This window comes from Gallus gallus, chromosome 4 (genome assembly GCF_016699485.2).
Source record: "Gallus gallus isolate bGalGal1 chromosome 4, bGalGal1.mat.broiler.GRCg7b, whole genome shotgun sequence".
In the NCBI taxonomy this organism is placed as follows: Eukaryota; Metazoa; Chordata; class Aves; order Galliformes; family Phasianidae; genus Gallus; species Gallus gallus.
The window spans coordinates 7,533,064-7,557,019 of record NC_052535.1 but is presented as its reverse complement, the minus strand read 5'-3'; the positions used below and the strand labels follow the sequence as shown (position 1 = coordinate 7,557,019).

General features: G+C 35.3%; 1 long non-coding RNA gene across 2 annotated transcripts; it reads right to left on the bottom strand.

Annotated features, from left to right (window-relative positions):
- Nucleotides 1-551: 551 nt before the first annotated feature.
- On the bottom strand, nucleotides 552-23,190 carry LOC121110690. 2 transcript variants are annotated; one of them, XR_005859589.2, is made up of 4 exons: nucleotides 11,652-23,190; nucleotides 9,901-9,975; nucleotides 9,419-9,485; nucleotides 554-1,407 (listed from the first exon to the last, which is right to left on the bottom strand). It is a non-coding gene; the product is annotated as an uncharacterized LOC121110690 (long non-coding RNA). The 2 variants fall into 2 exon arrangements; XR_005859588.2 differs by having other exon boundaries at nucleotides 552-1,407; nucleotides 9,901-23,190.
- Nucleotides 23,191-23,956: the final 766 nt, after the last annotated feature.

Below are 23,956 nucleotides of genomic sequence, written 5' to 3'. Positions count from 1 at the left end.
CTTAGAAGAATATTAGTATCATAAAGCTCCACATTTATCATTTCATGGTGTTCTTCACACTTTTGATTCAGCATTTATGAGCTTGCATTGAGCTAGAAGTTTATTATTATCCATTTATAGGAAGCCAACAAAATAGTAAATTATGTATTTGAAAACTCTGCTGGGTGACATTTTAAAAGTTCATTGGACTTTTTTTTTTTTTTTCAGAGTAGAAATTTGTTCCAAACACTCAAGATCTGATAACTGATTCCCATTTAGATGTCATTGAGACGTAAGTGCAATGTATTTTCATTAATATTTCATTGTGTAATTGTGTCTTACTTTGACATTGCCATCTTGTAGTTATTTGTCCTATGTCTAAAGAGCAACTTGTAATCAGATAGGTATATTGGACTCCATTATGTGTCACCACATATTCTTAGCATACAGAATGCTATTAAATTATAATTGCTTCTGGTTTATCCCTTACGGGAAGATGAAGAACAATCTATAACAATATACACATTCATACAAGAAGACACAAAAAATGTTGTCAAATACATCAAGATTTTGGATTCACATCTTTTATTTCCACTAAATACAATCCATGTTAATGTAACATAAATTTTTGGGATCGGGATTGTATACCAAAATAGTGGTTTTAAAAAAACCAAGAATGTGACAAGAGAAGATGCTCATTTATTAAATATACACAATTCAACTTAAAACCCAAACAAACAAAAAGTAACCAACAAACCAAAACCCAAAGTTCCTCTTCATTAATTTTGGAATAGAAATCACTGTAAGAAGTAAGAAAATAAACAGTAACAATGGTTATTTTATGTGAGATTGCTTTAATATAGAAAATATTAAACTGTATATATCATAAGTTCCTAAACTGTTGTAATAATACAAAGTAAAATTTGTAGATGGAAATGCAGTATAATATTTTTTTCCATCCTCTATAAAATGAAGTTCTGCTCTGTGTTACTTAGGAATAAATTAAATTAAAGCCATGATCCAGAATTTATTCTGTAAGAAGAATCTCACTTTAAATAAGTGAATTGGAAATTGAAGGTTTATGAGTAAACAATTCATCTGTTAGAAGAACTTCATAGGTAAATACATAAGACTGATACTACTATGGAGAGTTCCCAGTGAATTAGCACTTCAGTAGCAGATAAGCAAAATTCTGAAGTTAAGCATTTAGAAGAAAACTCCAACACGGCATGTCTTTCATAGTTTTCTTTTCCATGTTTGGGGGGATAGCACCATTCCTGCTGCAGAAGGTGAGGAAGAGACCAGGTGAGCTTGCATTATTCTCCCACTGTGGGCAATGCAGAGCATAGTAAGCATGGTTTCCAGGTGCAAACTGTGTTTATATCATACTTCTCTTTTCCCTTAATGCATCAATTCAGGTTGCTCCCTCTGTGAAGAAGAAGATGTCAAAGACTTATGCTGACTTCTTCTCACCAGGAAATTTCAGTTTGCCATACAAATCCTAAAGTGTTCCTGTATGGTTTCTTTAAGTCTTCCTAAAAGTATCCAGCCATTAAATATCTGGTATTTTATTTCACTTTTCAATGTGCTATAGATTTCTGTATTAGCAGTAACAAACTGCATTGTGGAAGTTACTGAGGGAACAGCTGTGCAATTTGAATCCTGTCTAGGAATGAATTGGTGCTTCTGGCACAAGGGAAGGAATGAAAAGTGTTTGGGGCCTCTGGGAAGTTTCTGCTGTAAGAACAACACTAAAATCATTTCAGTTGTTACCTTTAGCTTTCAGTCCCCAGCCTTTAGAGTAGCAGTTTGCTCCTCTGAAGCAAAGCACCACATTGTCCGCAGACTCCAACTGCTCCCTCACTGAGGATATATTTGCTCTGTTCTGATTTTTTTTCACCCCCCTAAGGATGTGTACTAGATACTGTATGGAACTGGGCTGGATGGTCCTGGTTATAAAACAGTTCTCCTTAGTAAGAAATGGACAGGACATATGTCAATTATCTTCTTTTCACTTATTTGTATTATTGTAGAAGGTTTGTATACACTCCAGTCAAGTACAGCACCTTTACACACTGTGGCTCATATGACAAATGCCTCAATAAAGAAACAGTCTATGGCAAAAAGAAAGACAAAAAAATTTAAAAATTTTAAAAAAATTAAAAAATGGTGAGCGATGTTGGGGAAGCACATAGAGCAAGCAGCAATATAACACTGTGTATATATGTATCAAAACTGTTGTATTTCACAGAGAGTGGTTATCAGCTTTAATAATTGTGAAGGCTGATTTTTCCTTACCAACATAAATCACAACCATATCCACTGAAACAAGTGACATGATAAATATTGAAGAAGAGTCAGCATGAATGAGATAATGATCACAACTATACTCTGAAACAGAAGCTTAACTGTATACACAGAGGTATACCATCATAATTTTACTACGACTACAAACTGAAAAATGAAACATACATCCATAGTTAGAAAACTCAGTGTTTTTGTCCTGTCACCAACAATCAACATATGCAACTGCAGTCCAAATTATGTATACAGAATTGTATATAAATAGATATAAATATTATAAATAATAAAAATTGTTTAAAATAATTTTGAAGATGAAAGACTTCGACAGATATTTCCAAGTATACTGCCTTTATGATACCTCAGTTTCTCTTTTTGCTCTCACTTATTTATTTATTTTCAATAAGAAAATAGCCAGAAAGGACCAGAGGTTTCTCATATTTTTTTATCAGGTTATTTTCTACATACAGTAGAAATAGTCATGAAGTGTTTCTCCAAAGGTGCAAATGACTTTGAACTACTGATTGTACAGCAGGTGGTTAACCTGATGTTATACTTCTTATTGGTGACATGTACTGTTTTGTAAAGCTTGGTACAGAAAAGGGGAAAGAAGATCCAAGCATCACTTTGAACACTTTCTAATATCAGCTTTCAGACATTCTATAGAACGCTTCTATTTTCTCCTTTGAAAAGGGACTTTCCCAATCACTGACTCACTTGGAACTGAGCCACCTTCATAATTACAAGACAAAAGATCTCAAAACAATCAGCATTTCAGTTTTAGCAAAATCCCAATTCTACCATTCTGTAATGTTTCCTCAGAAATTGAATAGAATACTCCTGAGATCCGTTTATTAGATTTGTCCCAGAGACTTTGACCTTTCAAAACATACAAAAGATCATGTGGCAAACCACTCGCAGGAGTAATTTTTATTTTGTCTCTGACCTCTTCCTGTGACCTTGGAATAAATGCTTTCTGTATATGTAGTAGAGCAACTGCCTTTATTATTTGAAACAGCAGAAACAACCATTTTTGAATATTCTTTTCATTCTCCTAAAATATACATGCAGAACAGACTATTGCATGAGACTTTTATAATTCTTGATCATCTAACATATAGGTCAGTAGAAAGTATCCATAATTTATGTCCAATTTCCAACCTTGCAAGCCCAGATAACACAACTTATGACACTGAACTGTAGTAAAAAAAGGTAGAATAAGAGATGCTATTGTTCACTTACAGTGCAGCAAATATGTATAGAACTATTTCGCTGGATTCTATGTTTACGACTTCTGCTTTCCTTCTCCTTAAATGTACTGATTTGATCAAGTATTACAAATGGACCTGACAGACCTCTATGATTAAGGCTATCTATTTGCTAATGTAGGCTATTTTAAATTCCTTGCAATAGTTATATTTTAATTATTGGAATAAGAATTATCTTTCACTGATCCCTCCCATGCTTTGGAAAGTCTGGACAGACCTGTTTCCAGCAGGGAGGACAGGAATAAGCACTGACCTGATAATATTACTTCTCTCAGTGCAAATGCAAGGTTTTTCCTTGGCCCTAGTTTGAAACAGAATTGGAAACTTGGCAGGACTAATGGTAACACGATGAAAAACATTGCTGGGTTTGTCTTTATGAGAAGACACTTCAATTATGTATTACAAACCTCTAAAAATCACCACTTGTAGACAATGGCTAATCATTGAGAATTCCCTCATAACATTTCAAGCACACTGTTCACACTGAGCATGACTGAAAAAGCCAGATTCTGTAATATGCAAGGCAGAATATAAACAAGTACGCATACACCACAGTAATCATATAGAAATCTTGCGGTTCTTGCAAAAGTTTTAGAAGGCCAAGTGTATTAATGAATTATTTCAAGAGCAAGAAATAAGGCCTAGGAAGATAAACAAAGCATACACATTATTTTCTTGTAATAACTACAAAGAACTTGTAAAATCACAAAATGGAGTCAAAAAACAAAATTTATCTCAGATATCAAAAGCTGCAGGCAAACAAAATTTTACAGCACTAGTCAAATCTAAGTTGCTGCCAATTTACTTGGAAAGCATCGACAATAATAAAGACTGAGCTATGTGCCCTTTGGATTTTAGAGACTGGAGCTCTATCATTTCAGAGGCAACAGTGTGGCTTAAGCTTTAACTAAGTAACACAAATCAGACCTCATATTTTTTTTAGTATAGATGGCTCCTTGACAATGAAAATCATTTGTAAAGAAGAGATGAAGGTTCTGCAGAGGTAAGTGTGCCCTGACTAAAGCAGTGAGTGGGATCTCCATACCACAGTTAAGATGCTCAGATTCTTTAGGCTTTTGGGCTCCAGTCAATGCACTGGACCCTGAAGATGCTTCAATTTCTGCAGTCCATAATCCAATCTTTGATCTTTCACCTCCCTTTAAATCTCAACCCCATTCTACCTTTCAGGTCCTAATCTGTTACTTTTTCAAAGTACAAGGGTCACTCTCTTTGGGTAAGCCAGAGTTTCTCTTATGTATTTGGAAAAAACAGTTTTGCAGTCTTAGATTTTCAAGAATACAAAGGCGAACAAGAAACAAATATTTAAATAGTTGAATATTCTATATTATTAACAATCCCCCGCCTAGTGAAGTACAGATCGTGAACAAAATTTTTGTATTACTCATTACTCTGAGAGACAAAATGATATCACATACTGATCTAGAAATGTAAGAGCAGATTTAAGGTAACTCTCTTGGCAGAATGGTAGTATAGAAAAAAGAAAAAAAGAAAAGAAAAAAAAAAAGGACAGTCAGCTCCTAGTCTACCTTATGGCTCATGATATCTATATTCTTTGTGGCTCACAATATCTGTATTCACTGTTACACAGTTTAAACTGCAAATCTTGCTTTTAGTTATAGATATGTAATATACTAATTTTTAATAGTTAAATGTGAATTGGACGCTTAGCTGCACTTCCCTTCTTCACAGACTTTCAAGTTTGGTTGCACCATGGGTTCTCTCTGATTTTCACTGACTGCTACGTGCATTTTGTTCTGCAGTTTTAAAGTGTTATAACAATAAGGTACTAGGAAAATAAAAATTAATTGGAGTAATATTACAGACACTCTAATGTGAGCAGCACTTTATGAAGATGTTTTTATTACCATAGAAATGTGAAAATGAATCAATATAGTATTTGCAGAAAAACATTCCCTTTGCTCATCCTGATGGAAACATCTTGCCTCTGATGATGTGCACAAGTACAAAGTGCAAATATGAGAAAATAACTGGAAAGGAGCCATTCCAAGGTGAAGATCAGTAAAATTCAACTATATTTCTTGTGACTGCTGCTTTGCCACTAGAATTTATGGAGGTCTTTGAGTCTCGCCATCTATCATAGACAAATGCTGAACAAGAAGATGGAACTATGCTGTTCCAGAAAAGCAAACATTCAAGAGCATCACATGAACTTTTTTTCTGTGTGTGTGTGTGTGTGCACAGATACTTTTGCTTTGCCTTACTTCATCAGAATGATGAAAATCTGCAGCTCTCTATTCCTATGTCCTCAAGGCCTGATTTTTAGTCTTCCTAATGTAGCACTGTTAAACAAATACATGCAGACTCGTTATTTCTTTATTGCATATAACCCTGATGCAGTCAGAAGACTAATTAAATGCATCCAAAAAGACCATGAATACTCGTACCCATACCTATGCATACAGCTATGCCTTTAGACCTTGCAGTGCCACTGATGACCAGACCAGATATTAATCAGCACTTTCACAAGGGCAAGATTTCGTTTTTCCTAAAAAATACATCATACTGCTAACCACACAGTCTGCAGGCAGCACCAAGCACATACAGCTGATTACTGAATTGCTGGTGATAAGGAATTATAGTCATTTGTTTGATGGATAAATCCAAGCATACTGGGAAAATGCACACTGAGAGTGTGTTTCATCTGACTCTTTCCATCAGACTCAGTGTCTTTTAATTATAGGATGTCTAACAGACAAAGCAAGGTTTGTGGAGCTTATATAAAATATAAGGTTTCTTAATATGAACCTCTACCTAAACTAATACTAGCAAAAAGCAGTTTTGAAATGTCCAAGCATCCTTCAGTCTCTATAAACAACTTGTTACAGGATGGGAGCTAGAACTGCCACACTCACCAACCTGAAGGAAAGGAGAACTGCAGTGGTTTCTCCTGAGCCCCAACAGCTACTGATGCTGCCCTTTCTACAACCTACAGGTGTATTGATGAATCTGTACAACAGCTTTGATTGCAGCAACACATTAAGCCTATAAAAATGCTCTTCTGAAGTGGAAACAAATCCTGCTTAATACTATATTAATTGAAATTACTAATTGGTGCTGTATGGAAATACAGGCAAATACATCCTTCAAAATTAAACCCCAGGCAAAAGTGGTAAAATACAAACCCAAAATATAATAAAGATTTGAGAACAGTGGGAATGAATGACAGCAGAAATCAATACCAGTATGATTTATAAACATGCGTACACAAAGAATAATGCGCCAAATCTTCAGATAAGACTGGTAACACAGCCAGACAACTTTATCTAACTGCCCTCTTTGTAAAAGGATCAAATACGTAGCTAAACGCTACGGAGATATGGAGATATTGCTGAAGGTTAACTAACAAATAAATGCTTACAAAAGTAGATATTTTCAATGGTTTATTATTAAAAAAAAAAAAAAATACTGCTGAATAAAAAATGGAGGTCAACACAGCTCCTCTTGGACTTCCCATTCACAGATTGTTTATGTGACCAGTGAAGTAGAGACAAGCAATGATATGGTGTATTTATTTTGATCCATGAACATGGAAGATGACTCAAAGGAAAAAAAAAAAAAAAAAAAAAAAAAAGCTGTATTCTGATGCCACTAGCACATACTGCTAATGAGTAGCTCTGTTTTCCATGACTGGACTTCAAAATGTCATAAAGTAGGCACCATTTACTATGCTATTAGACTTTTAATCAAAATTGACAGCACTGTTTTTCTGAAATAGTGTATGCTGCTACTTATGCTTCTTAAATCTAATTTAATGGTTTTGGTGATTATGTATATTGAAACATATAAATTGCTAACTTCGATACTATTTATGAAGATAGTACAGACATGACAAGAAAAACAGTTTGCAGGATGCATATGCAGGAGATACATGACTCATGTTGCACTCTTTTCCCCATTCCTCAGTAAGTTTCCCTTTAACAATTACTATCTTATTTATTTATTTATTTATGGATGGATGGGAGAGGGAACACAAAGAAAAAAGGTTTTACTTTTATTAGGACTGTTTTTCTACTAATTTCTTCCTCTGTCTTTAGTGTTCTTCTTGAATCTACCCTTACCATGAGGCAAGCAAAGGCCAACCAACCCCATGAATATGCCCACAAACAGATTCATGCTGCAAACTTGTGTTCTGCAGATCATAAATTGCCTTATCAGGGGAATATAAACAACCTTGGACTATGAGCACTACAAATGTTCCTGCAAATAGTCTTTAAATCAAGATATCTTGTCAAATGATGTACATTTTTTAAAAAAACTACTCTCTAGGCTGTTAGATTAGCACTTCACTTTTGATTATTACTTCTTTTATTAAGGAAACTTAAATCCTGTTGAGAAGAGCTTATTTAGGTTGAGCTGTCACCTTTAACTTCAGAACATTAAGTCTTGACAAATGCTTCTTTTGAAGTCTGACACCTGTTTCTTTGGCATTTCCCACTTTCAGGAACTCACTAGACTATAATAATACTCAGCACAGCAGAAGTAAAGAGAGTGAATTAAAGCAGAAATGCTTTTAGACGTGAAAGAGCAGTACAAAAGACCATCCCCTCACTCAAGTTTTCTCAGTAGTTTAGATAGGAGCTCAGGAGAGCTCATCTCAAAGTTGTATTTTTTTCTTTAATAGGAATCTAATGCCCATGAAAGAAGGCAGATTAGCAGCCCCCGAGACCAGACAATTCTATCTTAAAACAGATACGGATCAGCAGGAGAAGCCAGGTTTCTTTGCAGCTGCTTTCAGAAGCACAGGGAAACATCCTTATTATTAAGACCTTCTCTTAGGCCAAATATTAGGTATTTGCTCTTTCTGTAACTGAAATGCTTGAGGGAAATGTTTCTCATACACTTTGAAACATGACTTTGTTGGCTTTTCCATTACACTTGTCTTCGTGAAGATTTTAATAGTAAATTTTGTCAAATATTTATTTATTGGCTGGCAGATGGGGGAGGTCTAGATCTATGAAACCACTTAAATCAGTGAAAACAACACTCATTGACTCTATCCAGTCTACAGGGCTAGAACAAGTTTGTTTACCTCTGCTATGTATTTAGCCACCTTATCTTCTTGTTTATTTTCTCTTTATTCTGTAGGTCTTCAGTAGGACTTTGAAAAAGATATGATAGAATACATATTCAGTCTTATCCTGAAAACTGCAAGAATCTGTAACAAAACCTGTTAGATTTATTCTACTGAAGAAAGATTTCAAAATAGAGTCAGTATTGCAATGCAACTTGAATTCTATACCAGAAATATTCTAAAACGTAAAAACAGCCTTTTAGAGTACTTTCATATAGCAATTAGCTTTCTAATCAAACTGGCCATCTTTCAGGACCATCTTTCACAGCATATTTAAGCAGTGCTTATACCTACTGGGGATTTAATAAAGAGGGGTGTCACATGGACCCTGCTCCCCAAGAGCAGCCTGCAAAGTGGTAACAGCAATGATCACACACAGGATCTCAAACAAACGACCTCTGAGCCTGATTCGGACAGATTCCCACTTGAAGACTCCCACTCTACCACCTTTGAAAGTTTTCAGGCCTAAGTTGTTGTGTACATATATTTAAATACATGGAGAGGTTGCTGTTCTTATTCATGTGGGTAGATGTGATAAGTAGATTTTCACAGTTAGTAGATGCATTCATTATAAAAACTGAGTTCATTGAAATAAACCAAGAATCAGAAACGTGTGCACAGACAACGTGCATACAAAATACACTACTTTGGTATCTGAAAACTTCATGAAACATGAAATATTATTCACAAAACGCAAATGTAGGATATGCCAAGAAAACTTTAATCATTTATAAACCAATGTCAAATGTTTTCTTACCTTACTGGACTTAAAAGAAAATGAACCGCTTCTTAATTAGTTGAATGATCTGCAATGTATTTCGCATCTGAAAAAATAAAATTGAAACAACTGAAATTATGTTAGCCATACAGAAAATTATGAAACTACTAGCAAAGCTTTTAGTGAGTACTGGTCACTCTTCTAGTTTGAAAGAAAAAAAACCAACAATGTTGTAAAGCACTAACTCCAGTGCTGGAGTATTTACAGTCCAAATCACCATTCTACTTCAAGCTATGTAGTTTAGTTTGCAAGAACTGCTTCAAACTGTACATAAAGCAACTGGAAACTTATAAATAAGAAAGACATTTGTTATACTTCAGTCCTTATCACAAGACTTGCTGTTTTCTACAGAAAAAAAAAAAAAGAATAAGAAAATCTCTAAGGAAGTAAACAGGTTGATCTCAAGCTTATGTTATTCTGCCAAGGATAGTATAATGAAATGAGAATGGAAGAACTTCTACCTCTGCCAGTCAGGGAATGTAAATGTCCTTTTGGTACCAGGTTTTCATGCCAACATACTTCTTTCTTTTGATATCCTTAAGGATGTACATAAACCATAAAAATAAAGCATTAATTCAGTTTTGAATGACTAGATAGCATGACTGCATGTAGAGGTAAAAAGGATCCAATAAGGTTTGGTAATTATTAGCATGGAAAAATCACAACTGTAAAATAATTGAAGGGTGAAGAACAGTAGCCATAGATCTGGCCAGTGAGGGAGCAAGAAGGTCCTGACACTATCTGCACATTGCTACCTGTGCATCTTGCCATAATGAGGTAAGAGCTTAAGATTCATGCCTGAAGGCAATGGACTACCCATCACATAGATCAGTGGGATTTGTTTTGGCGTTCCCAGTGGCGCAGTGGGAGCAGAGCTGCTGTGTTGCAGTAAGCGGCTGATAAGCTGCATCTTGATTTTGTGTCAGGCAGTAGTTTCCACTGAATTCCTATGGGGCATTCAGAATACAGTCATTTGCTTAATGATTTGAAAGTGACTTGGAACTGCTTCATATGAAAGGGAAGAGGCATGGTATATTTCAATGCACTGCCTCCCTTTGGTGCTCAGGAAACATGGAGGCAGGGAGAGGGTGGTCAGAGACTCCAGTTGGAACTGGACTTGAAGATGGGCTCAGGGCATTGAATCATATGAGATGGGAGGCAGATTTTTGGGAGTTTAGAGAACCTTTGCTGGTGATAAGGACCATGACCAGACATTTAGGCATGTTAACACTGGTTGAGAGTGCCAGTGGAGAAGGTAGAAAGGAAGCTCGGGTACCAATACTTATACCTATGAAAAGTTTATCTGAAGATTATTTTTTAACAAATGTGTCAATTTTGACTTTTCTTTATCAAGTGGTAGGCTACTTAAAATACAAATAGCAGCAACAAATTCACTTTGTATTATAAAAGATTTAAAATAACATGCTATCGATAGCAAACTTTTTGTATTAGTAAACGTGGATTATTATAATATGTTCAGAAAAACAGAAAACTTCAAAAAATTGTGCGAAGCTATGAAATTTAGATACACCACACATAAGAAAGCACAGAAGTTCAAATAAATCAACAAAAAAAGTTGAAAATCACTGTCAACTTCCACCTATCATTATCATTCTGCAGTATTCTTCATTCTATAACAGTATTTGGATGACACATAACTACAGCTGAATACTTTTTAATGAATAATTTATTTTACCAATTTTCTGTCTTTTTTTCTGTGACATATCCATGAATAAACAGATCACACTTTTCTTTATTCATAATTTAAAATTCTCTGACAGTCCCTCCTCAACCTGCTTCCCCTTCACAGTGTTTATGGTGTTTTTATAGTTTATACAGATATCCTAGATTTTGAAGTTGGGAAGGACTGGAATCTGAGCTATGCAGTTCAGTCATGTGTGGTCATACACCATTGTTTCTACTTCCCAGTTGGACTCTTCTGAAGTAATTGGGTGTGAATGCTCAGGGAGAATAAATTAAACTTTGCTTTTTGTGATCTTGTATGTAAAACCAACTCTCTCTGTGCATTGGCACCAATAAAACGGAAAAGGAACTCCACAGAAAACTAACACACAAAAGGCATGAGCACAGCTGAAAGGAATTCATTTAAATATTCATATGAATATTCATGGAAATATTTTGCAGTGTGTGTTCAAATTAACCATTGTGAAAACAACCTCTTCCTTACTAGCTTCAACTTTGGACTGCTCACCTGTTTCTGATGAGGCCACAGGGAGCACTGTGGTGGTTGAAAGGAAGGACAGGCTTGGGGCTATTGTCAGCTTGGACTCCAGCCAGTCTTTTCTGGACCCAAGCCTAAAGGCATCTCTTTTCTACATCACTGTTGGTCTCTTCAGCAAAGGAAAGCAAAGAGAATTTTGGAATGCTCAGTGTGAAAGCTACAGCAGGGCTGTTTCCTGGGTAGGATAATGAAGAGGAGGAGGGGAACACCCTGCAAGCTACCACTACGGCAAAATTTCACTGCTGCAGAATAATCAGGCACTTAATACATTTATGGTGGTTTTGTATTATGTGTGGAGCACAGATTTCTAAACCCCAGATCAGATGTCAGCACAGAAATACATCATTCACATTAGCCAACTGGAGGGACTATGCAGTCCCCATAGCACCTGGCTATCTCTACTCGGTAGGTGCCAAAGGGGAGAGACGCAGCCCTAGACTTCTATTAACAGTTATCACACTTCAGATAGAATTCTAAGGGATTATGAGCTTATAAAAGCTAAAATCCATTCCAAGAGAGGTCTACGCTACTAGATATAATGCACTCTTAGCAAAAAGTAAGTTTAAAGATAGACAAAATAAAACATCTGTGATAAAAATTTAAGTCAGAAAGTATGTTCTGTGAGCAGAAGTAATGCTTAAGGCTGTTTTGAATTAGTATATTTGAAGCACATTGCTTCCTAATCTACTTCGAAGAAATGTTTAGGGATTTTATTAACATAAAACAAGATAGTGAGAGCAAATTTGATATCAATTAACATACTAATTAAATGTCACTTAGTAGTTTTAGCAATTACTTGATATTTAATTAACCACTTGAATACCTTGGGAGATCCAGATTATTGTACATGTAATCAAAGGGCAATTTTTCTGAACCTGTGGGTATATGCTGCATGTCAAGACAATCTGTAGATAGCAACAAAAGTAACTTTATGCACTGTGACTTAAGGTACACTGAGTTGCTCTGTACCCAAGAGATTAATTTGCTGATTTGAATGCACTAAGTATCAGCCAAAAAGCTTAGACATACCTCAAGTGATTAGGGGTCTACAAAAGCAACATGAACAACCTACAAACTATCAATGATTTTAATTCAAGCCACATTTTTAATTTGTACTGCAAAGCTGTATTTGCATTTATGAAACTTGTACTCACCATCAGGTCCTTTTATTTTTAGCAAACAGCTACAAGAATTGGAGAGTATGAAAGTGACTATTTTTAGGAAAAAAAGTAATTAAGAAGTGCAAGTAAGTAAGCAAACTCTTCTGGACTGTGTTCACAGAGGCACCATGTTCTGCATGAGGGAGATTTCCTGATGGAACATTTCTGTAGTGCTTTAGGGAAAAAAAGAAGTTTAATCACTCAGCAAACAAGCACAATCTCTGCCTATTGAACTGCCATCTCCTGCAGATGAGTCTCCTTCTTCCCACACCTTCTGGAGCAACGTCTGTGTCATTCAGCTCCTGTTGTCATCTTGAACTCCGCTGTCAATGACTTCCCACAACTACTTTAGTAGTCTCATCACTACTGCAGAAACTAGGGATTCGTTCTTTTTAGTTTCTGCCACTTCTCTAAACAGATATTAACAACTCTTCTTTTTAATCCCATGCTTGTAAACCCATTAACCTTCCCACAGCTTCTGACTGTTTTCTCGATAGCTTCTTTATTTCTGCTTCAGTTTCTCTCTGTATAATGTCAATATGGAAAACTGCAAAAAGTAGCCTCTCTTTAAATCTTTACTTTCTTGTAGCTCTTTCACATTTGCTCCACAGGAAAAATGTCGTTTACTCATCTTTAACAAAAACCCACACTTTGCTACACTCAAGTTTTCAGTTATTTTTTCCAATTCTTATCTGTCTCATTTCTGTACTCATTGAAGATTTTATTTACAATCTATCTTCTGATCTCTCTTTCAGTCCAGATACCCACCCCTTTCACTCCAGTGAAACCAATCAAAATTTCTAATGGTCTCTTTGAAGTAGATGTGGAGAATGTATTCTTTATCTGCTCCCTGTCCATCTAACAGCCCTCTTAAACAGCAACTGGCCTACCATTTACTTAAAATCTTCTCCCTTTTGATATTTTGTCTACTCTCTTGCTTTTCCTGAAGCTTCAAGGACTCTGCAAGGATTTCCTATTTTCCTAGGAATTTCCTATTTTCACAGGAAAATCACAAATTTAGCCATCATGTCTAAGCTGAACAGTCCTGTTTTTACATTCTTCTTGGGATCCATCTTCATCTGTTCAAACTGAAGTTTCAGTGCTTCTCTTTGACATTTCGAAGTACTCTCCTATCTAGTTTTGGCAAATATGTCTGTGTCCTACGCAGATTGGCTTCTGCAAAACCCTTTTCTTTTTCAAGACTGTCACACCAAATGTGACCTTTCCCTTGTGCGCCGATTTCTGTTTCTGCCATATGAAATACAAGCTCTTTGTCTTCACTGCGAGGCTGAATTTAGCTTCCTTGTGAAACAGAAAAAATTACACCTTTAACATACAAAGGTAACCCTAGTGCAGCATAAAGCACTTGTTATCATTACATTTCAAACCACTGTACAAACAAGATCTCTGCGACACTTCACAGCTTTCTTGCATGATCCTAATGGCACATACACAGACACTGCAAGCATATCCAATCTTTTGCGATTCTTCTCTGTGATGCAAAGGTGCAGCAAATGTCTCTACCCATATTTGCCTGGAATTTCTTGCCACTCAAATCTTATCCCAAGTTTGCTTTACACACATCATGTAGTCAAAACCGTAACTCCCTCCTTATGCCACAACTGTTTTCACATATTTTAAAAGAATTTATTATAACAAATGGATATTTACCTCGTAAGTTGAATAAAGAAAGCTTGCATGCTATTTTAATTATTATTTATCTGGGTTTTTCTCTGCATTATTGAAAGCATTACTTACCAATATGTTTTAATAATGTTTTGGGGGAAAAAAAAGCTAGTATTAATATTACCAAAAGGGCTGAAAATTTGCATGGAAGAAAGCCAAAGTAACCTTTAATCTAAAGACACACAGTTACAAAAGGATTAATTTTGGATCAGAACATATCACAAGTTAGATGTTTTTTCTGTCCCAGCTGAGAGGAGTAATTGGAAAATCATGGTTTACACAAAAAAAATCATTATTTTCTTGTGATCTGCTTTCCTTTCATGAAGCCTTGCATCTTCATCACTCAATTAGAATCTGAGAGATTAGGGGACTTAATATAAACTAGATTAAAGGTCACCTATTATTACAGACAAGATTTAATTGCAATATTTACATAAATTCCTTACCAACCGTAGGGTTTCAGCTGCTTCTACTCATTCAGCATACTAAAAAAAGGATAGGATATTCATTATGGTGCACTACAGAAAAAAGTATAGAGTAACCTAAAAACAAAACAAAACTTCATTCTTCAGCTGTTTTTGAAGAAGAAAAAATAAGGAAATGGTGGTTGCTGGAAAATTGTAGATTAAATCTTACTCCATTACAGAGAGTAAAAGTTAGCTTGATTGCACTGCTGTAAGAACTTCCTAGGGGAAATTAAACTTGATAATCTCAAGGTGTTTCCCAGAAGATGCCATGCATTCGGTAATGTTCATTATAGTTTGCAGAATACCAGATAGAATTTAAAGTGAAGACTCCTACGGTTTAATCAATATAGACATTCTAAATTGTTCACAGTATAAAGACCTGATTATGAAATAAAGATGTGGTTAAAAGGAAAGCCACAGTACTTTAGAGTTTTTTTTTTTTTTCCTGTACAAACTGGTTTGCTCATAGTTACAGTGAGTATTGACTGCCAAATCTCCCAAATAATTCTTGTAGCATCATCTGAGAGTGCTTCCTGTCTGTTGTCACTGAATGATTCTTATATGATTCTTATTCAGGGTAGCAAATATTTTGGAGATCACTTTAAAACCTGTACAATGAGTAGCATAAATCGTTAAGATGCTACAAACTATTAAAAAACAGAATTGAAATGTATCTTTGGAAGATCATGAAGAGCATGAAGATTTCAATTACAAAAAATATATTAGCTGTCTGGTACCTGTCCAAATTTTAAAGCAGGAACTATAAGAATATACAGTGTAAACTGAAATTGGTAAATGTTTGTTATCATCTGGTGTTATACTCACAGGACAAGCAGTAAAGGACTGAGATGACACATCAGTGGTTCAAAGCACAAAGAAAATGAATCTTCAATTTTGATTAAATGAGTTTGCAGCATCTGTGGCATCTTTAGATAAAAGAAGTTGCCAAATTGCTAATTGCAAAAATAAGCCGGAGTAGCAGGTTTCAGTGCTGGTTAGGAAAAGCTGCCTAAACAAATGATTTCAGCTTAAGCCAAAGAGGACACTGACCCTCTCATACGTTATGTTGCTTGGACAAAGACCAAGGGAGTAGGACTAAGAGAAGGACCTGGAATTTCAAACAAAATGTGACTGGAGACATTTTTTTTTGAGTGAGCCAGGAATGGATTTATGGTTCTCCTCCATCTGGTGCTGGCTAGATGACATCAATTCAGCACAAAAGAGAGATGATGCCCCCTAATTTTATATGGGTACATATGTTTTCCCATTCCTTTGATATACACAGGCTATTCAAGCTTGAAGATTCAAACCACTTTATCAGCCAAGGGCCTATGAGATGGATATAAATGAAAGAAAAATTTTGGAGAGCACTTTGGAAAAGAAATTATGTTTCTGAACCGTTAGTTCTTTGAGGTTACTGGGATCTGGTGGGGGCTGGGCTGTACAGTTAACTCTATTTCAAAAATAACAGCATTTTTTTTTTCAATGGAGCATCTGTGCTCTATGATTCCAATGTTCTCCCATCTCCTAGGTTTCATTTCCTCTTCAGACCACTGCCATTCTGTGTGCTGGAAATAAAAAGGGGCACTCCCCACAGCTTCCTTCTTTTCCAGGAGATGCTGTAACAAGAAATGGGCTTCTATTAAGCACAGCTTAGAAACAAGTAGCTTCTGTGACACTGCTAGTTGGCACTTGAGAACCTGATATAGACCTGATATAGAGTGAAATGAAGAAAAAAACTGATTGCTGATGGTACTTCTCAAAAGCTTTAAGTTTTATTAAAGGAACAACTATCTCAACTCCCATGAATTCATGGCAGAAATATGAGCAGAAGCATCTGTTCATTAGGTGGTAAAATAATTTGAAAATAATTATCCCCTTCATAAAAAACAATATTTGGATGCTTTTCTTTACTAAAGTAAAAAGGTAATTCTATAAATTCATTTTTATTTTCTGCATTATTCATATTTTACATAGCAGTAATTAAAAAAAAAAAAAAGATGAGAGAAAATATGCATTAAAAGTTTATTATATTTGGATGAAGTTGATGTTTAACATTTCTCAGACCTAGTTCTTAATTGTCCTTTTCCTGTGACTTTAGATCAGAAAATTATTACTTTTACAACTAAAAAGTCTGAAGTACTTTGGAAAATAAAGCATTAAATATTCTACTGACTTCTTACTAGAGAACACAGTTGAAACTGCAGATCATTTGTTTCAAGAGAAAGTAAATTCTGCTAAACTATAGTCTAGATTAAGAAAAGAAAAATACTAATTGAATTTCAAGATCAGGAGGTAATGCTAGTTCTTCAATAGTGAAATAAATTGCTAATCCACTGAAAGGAGGTCACTTCATTTAGCAGCATCTAGCATGAAGGCAGACCAATACTTTCACTGCCACTGTATGTAAACAGAGCTTAAATTTAACGCAATTTTATAAAAAAAAATTAAGACTATTAATTTGAAAGAAAAAAAAATCTTTACAAATATTATGATAAAACTGATGAGAGAAAAAAAAAACAAAAAACAAGACTTAATATCAGCCTTTTCCTTAACTCATTTTCCATGCACTGCTTCAGTATCTCATTTGTAATTGGAACGTGATCAGAAAGCTCTCTAGAATTTATTGTAAAACAGTTTAAAATGATGTGTGAGCCTTACTTCTCTACTTCATCACTTTTGTTCTGTTGCTGTTACATCTAGAATGTTATTTAAACATGCTCTCTTAGCAAATTAACTTCTTTCTTAAATACGTATGAGATTATAAACAGTAATAGATTATTTAAAATCCAAACGCAGTGAATTATAAAGATACTTTGTCATGATTAGCTCTGACACGGTCTTAGAGACTTTACATAGATTTACTAAGTTAAGCAATTACTCTTTTTAATCACATTTAAATGCTTGCTAACTTAACAAGCAATATGAATGGAAATATCTTACTCAACCAGCATCTCAAAGTGGATTCTGAAGCTACAAAGGAAACAATTCCAAGCTTATATGTAAAAAATATTTAAAATCAGTAACAGAATTAATCTATTCAAAATAAATATTTTAGCCCATTTCCTCTCCAGATAAAGTTGTTGACACAATAAGTGTAAAATAAAGCATAGAGTACCAGCATTTAGAAACCACAGGAATCTCAAATCTCTGTAATCTCTACCCTCACGTACTGTAAGAATTAGTTTAAATAATATTTATTTCAACAGAAATTTCAGAATGCTGAATTTCAGAGACTTTTAACCAATTAGAAGTGCCAAGGTAAAAATACAAAATGTATTTGGCCATTTAAAAATGAGATCTATAGATACACTTTGGTACTCATTTGGCAAATTATCACAGTGCATGCTGAATGGTGTTCTAATGTTTTGTGGATCTTAGTAGGGAATTATCAGGTTTGATAATCTCTTGTTATTGTTACGACAAAAGCAACAAATTTATTATTATTTTTTTAAGTAAAAACAATGTATCTATAAGTATGTAAGTATATAATCATATATTCACATATACTTAAATAAAGTAAATATACTTAAATACAAGAATATATACATATCATAGCACAATCATCTTGTGCTTTGCTGAGAGATAATTTAGCCTCATATTTTTGACTCCTTCACCATAACACATCTCTCCTAAAACTGTAATTTGATTCTAAGTAATTGTTAGGAAAATGAATGTTCAAATTATTCTTACTGAGCTTTCCTCTTGTTTATGGATATTGCCTGATCAGATTGTAACGATGTGCAGGTTCATTACACACTGACCACAAAGGTTCAAGTAGCCCTATGTATGAAGAACCTGTACTCTAACAGTCATGAAGTCTCAGAATTATGTTATTTTCACTGAGTGGAAACAAAATATTTTCAAATGACCATATGATTTCTTGTTACAAAAAAAAAAAAATCCATGTGGCTAAGGTTTCTTATCTCCTACGAGAAAAACTGATAGGCCTGTCATTATAACTCAAAAGATGGTTGTGGAGAAGTTAGAAATTTGTTCTCGATAGTAAAATAGAGACAGAGCTGAGATTAGAATAAAGACTTGTCATCCACAGCCTTGTAACCAGAGTGCTCTGAAATATACTTACAGAAATTAAAAACTGATTTAAGATTCACTGATCAAGATAAATGTCTAACACTTTAATTGTTCTGGGAAAATGCCATAATTTTCTACTTACTTTGTATGTTAGCAGTCTACAACTGTTTTCAGCCTCAAACATTAATTAATACAAATGCAAAATCAGATGGGAATCTTCTCTGAGAATAAACAGTACTTAAAGAATATAGAAAATTCAAATCACTGCTGAGAAAATGCATTGAGATTTACACTGTCATCTTGAACTTTGAACTCTTCAGACATGTAGAACTCAAGGTTTAGCAAAACACATCCAATACTAACTTCTAAATAAAATAAATAGCCTGTATAATTTATCTTTCTGCAGCAAAAGGTGAAGGAGATGGGTCAATGACAAGCACACAGCGCACACACGTACATCTCATAAAGACAGAAATATTCCTTGTTAAACTGCAGAGTTAACTGGAACTGATTTTAAAAATAGTGCTGGATCGAGCATCTGGAAAACTGGTAATGCTCACAAAAAATGAAACCTGAAGACATACTAAACATTAACATTATCCTAGCAAAAAAACTGAGCTCCTAATTTCAGTACCTAATCATATGGGATCTATTTCTGACTTGCCCATAGAAGTGCACAGGAAAGTGCTCTTTGACTCTGGGAGGCCTTTCCCATTTCTAAGGCAGAAGAAAGAAACAGTGGACAGGAGAGAACAGACACAAAACATCAAATTTCATACAAAGATTTTAAAAAAATCCTTCCCTTGTTAATAGTTATTAGTTCTGAAGTAAATTAACAAAAGAAAGAAAGACATTTACACATTCACAGTTACTACAGAAAGGAACAGAAATGGTTGGTATATAACAAAACATGTTCCAATTATGTTGAGTGCAGCTCATTTTACCAATTTAACAAAGCTCACAAGTAACATTAATAATAGATTCACATACTATACTAGTGAAGGGAAGTGAGTGAAGAATCGGTACAACTATTAGTAAGATACTGTTGCTACTGACATATTCAAATTCATTTCTGCCAGTCTGGAATTTCAGGCACAAAAAGACCATTTTGAACTATTTGCCTGAATTGAAGTCCATAGGGTGCTACACAACTTGGACTAGATTAAAAACAGTACATTACTTTTCACAGTATCAGTACTGAGTGAAACCCAAAGAAAAAATCCATATCTCCTGGTAAAAGGACAAGAGAGGGTAAAAGCACAAATGATCAGCTATTACAAGGGTGAGAGATAAGCAGTGGACAACCCCAGCAGTCTGCACTAAGATCTGCACTCCTCAACACATTTATAAATGACAGATTAAGGATAGCAGTGAGCCTTTTATTGCTTCTTGCACACAAGCTCTAAAGGCTGAAATCAGAAGCTAAACTCAATGAAGCAAAAAAGGAGGTGATTCTCTACATAACAGCTGATGGTAAATCTTGACAAAGGATATTGTGCATACAGGAAATCCACACAAGCTGAAAAGATCAGGAAATTAGTTGGAGAAGACCACCATTATACTGTTTTTTTGGGGGACCATGTCATTTACACTTGTTATCAATATCACAGGAAGTTACTACTGGAGAGATGACACTGAGTTAAAATGACCTTTGGTATAAATAATTACATCTGCTGTTACACATATGAGCAATAAAATGAAAAAATAAGAAACCAAGAGATTAGATTTGCCTCATACATTAGTAAACAAAAAAAACCCAAATCATTTTCAGGCCCTTGGGCCAACGAACAGCCACAGCTTGTTTCCACTGAGCTAAATTCTATCCCCAAAACAGGGAAGTCCTATCCCAAATGTCTACTGGGGCTGGCTCCTGGTCTATGCTAATCCACAGATTGTGGTCAGGCATTGAGTAGATGCTAATTAAGTTGCCATGAGCCAAAAATTGTCCAGTAATTAACGATTTAACAGCATGAACAAGAGTGCTCACAGGCTGGTACAGATGCAGCCATCCTATCTAACAGTCCATCACTGTCAAAGGCTTCTAGATTTAGGCCTTGGACCTTCACAGATTAGAAGAAGGCTTGAACATGTAAGGATTAACCTATTAGTCATCCAAGTTAAAACCTAAGGGAAAAAACAGCCCACATCATTATTTTGTAGTGAGCGTAAGCTAGGGCTTACAATTTATGATTCGCATACTGGAATTCAAGAACTGTCTTTCTGAATAAAATCAACCTTTCACTATATAAAACCATCAGTGGGACTAACATGATTCCAAACTGTAAAAAGCTTCGTTGCCGATCTAATTATGCCCTGCTTCTTGCAGCTCTGGGAAGTACAGAATAATCAGAGCACAGCAGGCACCAGCCATGAATCCTCCATTCTTCACAGCCAGCCTCTGACATGCTCTGGTGGACAGGGAGAGGACACTGAGTGCAACGGCACATCACCAAGTCATCCCTTCTCTGAAAGGGGCCATGCTTTCAGGTAATTCTTTTTCCTTTATGCCCTTAGAGTAGAATAAACCAGAAAAGTAGCTACAGGTGCAGCCCAGTGAGATGGTGGAAGGAAGGAGGAAGTCCAGAAGTTGAAATGACACAAGAGAACTAAAACAGGAGGGATACAGCTGGATGTGCCAGCTGTGCACTGTGGTAGACATAGAGAATGAAATCAGGACGAGTTATGTAGAAGCTGTAGGAAAGAAGTCAATCAGGACATTAAAAGAAAGAGCAGAGCATGAAAAGAAAGAGCAGAGGGGGGTCAGTAAGACAGAATGTATGTGACATAGAAAGAATTAGATACAGAAGGAAGGGCACACATATCACAAGAAGTGAAGTAAGAGAAATGAGAAACTATCTCTGGGGTAGAGGAAAGGAGACTTATATGGTCAAGAGACAATGAAGAAAAGAAAAATGATTGAGCAAAAATGAATTAGTAGAGTAGAAGTTTTACTTCTGCAGAAAAAGAAAGGCAGGAAAAGGCAGAAGGAAAAAAAGCAGAGCAATTAATAAAAGGAATGAGACAGTAGGGATGAAGGGAAGGACATGAAAGGGATATAAAATGGCACAGGGCACACACATTGGAGGAAACAAGTGCTCTTTTTTCATACTTCTTTATTTTATGTTATCTTTCTAGCAATCATCCCACAGCTCCACAGATTTTTTGGGGGGTAAAAATGACGGGCTGGCAGCATATTGTTGCTGGGGGATTTATTAAAGATCTTTTTCTTTCTCGTACTTCTAGACACATACTTATTGGAATTACCTGAGATAGTGGCTGGCACCTCTTCAGAAATGAGAATATCTGAGCTGGGAGAGGAAAATTTATTAAAAAAAAAAAAAAAAATCATAGAGGGAAACAGATGCAAGGAAGTGACTGGTGTCAGTCTGTCAGAAGTTACTTGCAGCTTGCAAGTATTCAGCTCCTATAGATCACCAAACACTTTCTGCTATTTGAATGACATGCGAAATAAAAAAGAGCTGTGATTTGTCATTTCTGTATAAGGTATTAACACAAGGTTAGTGCAGCCTGATTAAATAATAAAACTATCCACAGGAAAATTAAAAAGGCACTGATTTTCTCTCACATTCCTTAGATATTTTGTTGGAATTTTTAAGGTTTTCAAGAACTAAAAAGGGAAATATGTAAAATGCCTACTCTTCCTGTTTACTTGGTTCCTTCTTTCACGATGGTCTGCCAAAAGAGAGACGATTCTGTGAAAATAAAGGCAACACATCAGAATGTTCTGCACCTCATTGTTAACCACTGGAACAATAGTTAAAACCACATGGAATATTTTGATGAAAAACACAGTTGAAAAATGTTATTAGCTTGCTCAGCCATAACTGCCTACTAGCATTCATTAACAGTAATTTTTTATTCATTTCTGTGACAGTTTCTACCTGTCCATTTGTACGGCGGTTTTAGAATGCCCAGAACAAGGCCGACAGATTGCTGTTTCATCCAGTATCACGTCCTGGATTTTTATTGGATTTCTTTTTTTCCTTCAGCAAACATTTGCTCTTGATGCTTAATTCAGAAGCCTCTTGCTTCTGTGCTAGGAATACAAATATGGAATTGGTTCTCCAATTAGCAAACATTTTCAGCTGCAAAACTATCAAATCAATACCATATCCTCAGCAATCATTTTTGTTAGAAAAGTGTGTATTTTTTTTTTCCAAGAGCACTCAATCCCCCCCTCCCCCCCCCCCCCCCCCCCCCCCCTTTTTTTTTGGCTAATTAACTGCCTGTCTGCCTTGTCCAAGATGCAGAGTTTAATTCCAAAATAAAAGACTTTTGAAAAACCAAGACAGTTCTCCAAAATCAAATGACTTGTTCAAACAAACAAACAAATCTGTGCTGCCCTTTCCTTTTTATAGTTTTCTTATGCAAATAGAAACTCAGAAGAGAAGAAGTCATTGCTCTGGTGGAATTACACTCTTCCATATTTTTCCATTTTCTCTTCCAAACTACCTGTAATAAATGCAACAGATAATAGCAATTATATTGATAAACCGTTACAGTGGTTATTTATAATTTCATAAAAACTCTGTTAAGTCACATTTGCCTCAGAAAACATTCTCACAGATTTAATAGAGCTTTTATTTTATTTGTTTCTTTAGTTACAGTATACCTTTTTAAATTGAATTTGAAGGTGCTAACTTTTTGTTCTTTAATAGTCTTGATGTACCAGCTGGCTGCTATCCTCATTCCAGAAATAGCACAATTTAGCATGAAAAGTTGTTAAGCCTTTTGCTGATGGTTTAATTAATAGATATTAATGTCATTTTCTGTTTCCAGATCTGTTTGATTGAAATAAAGGAGCAAAAGCTAAATTTTCTTACTGGCTTTGCACTAGCTCAGGATGGAACACACAAATTAATTATGGATAACTAAATGCACGACTATGCCTAGAAATAAAACTAAC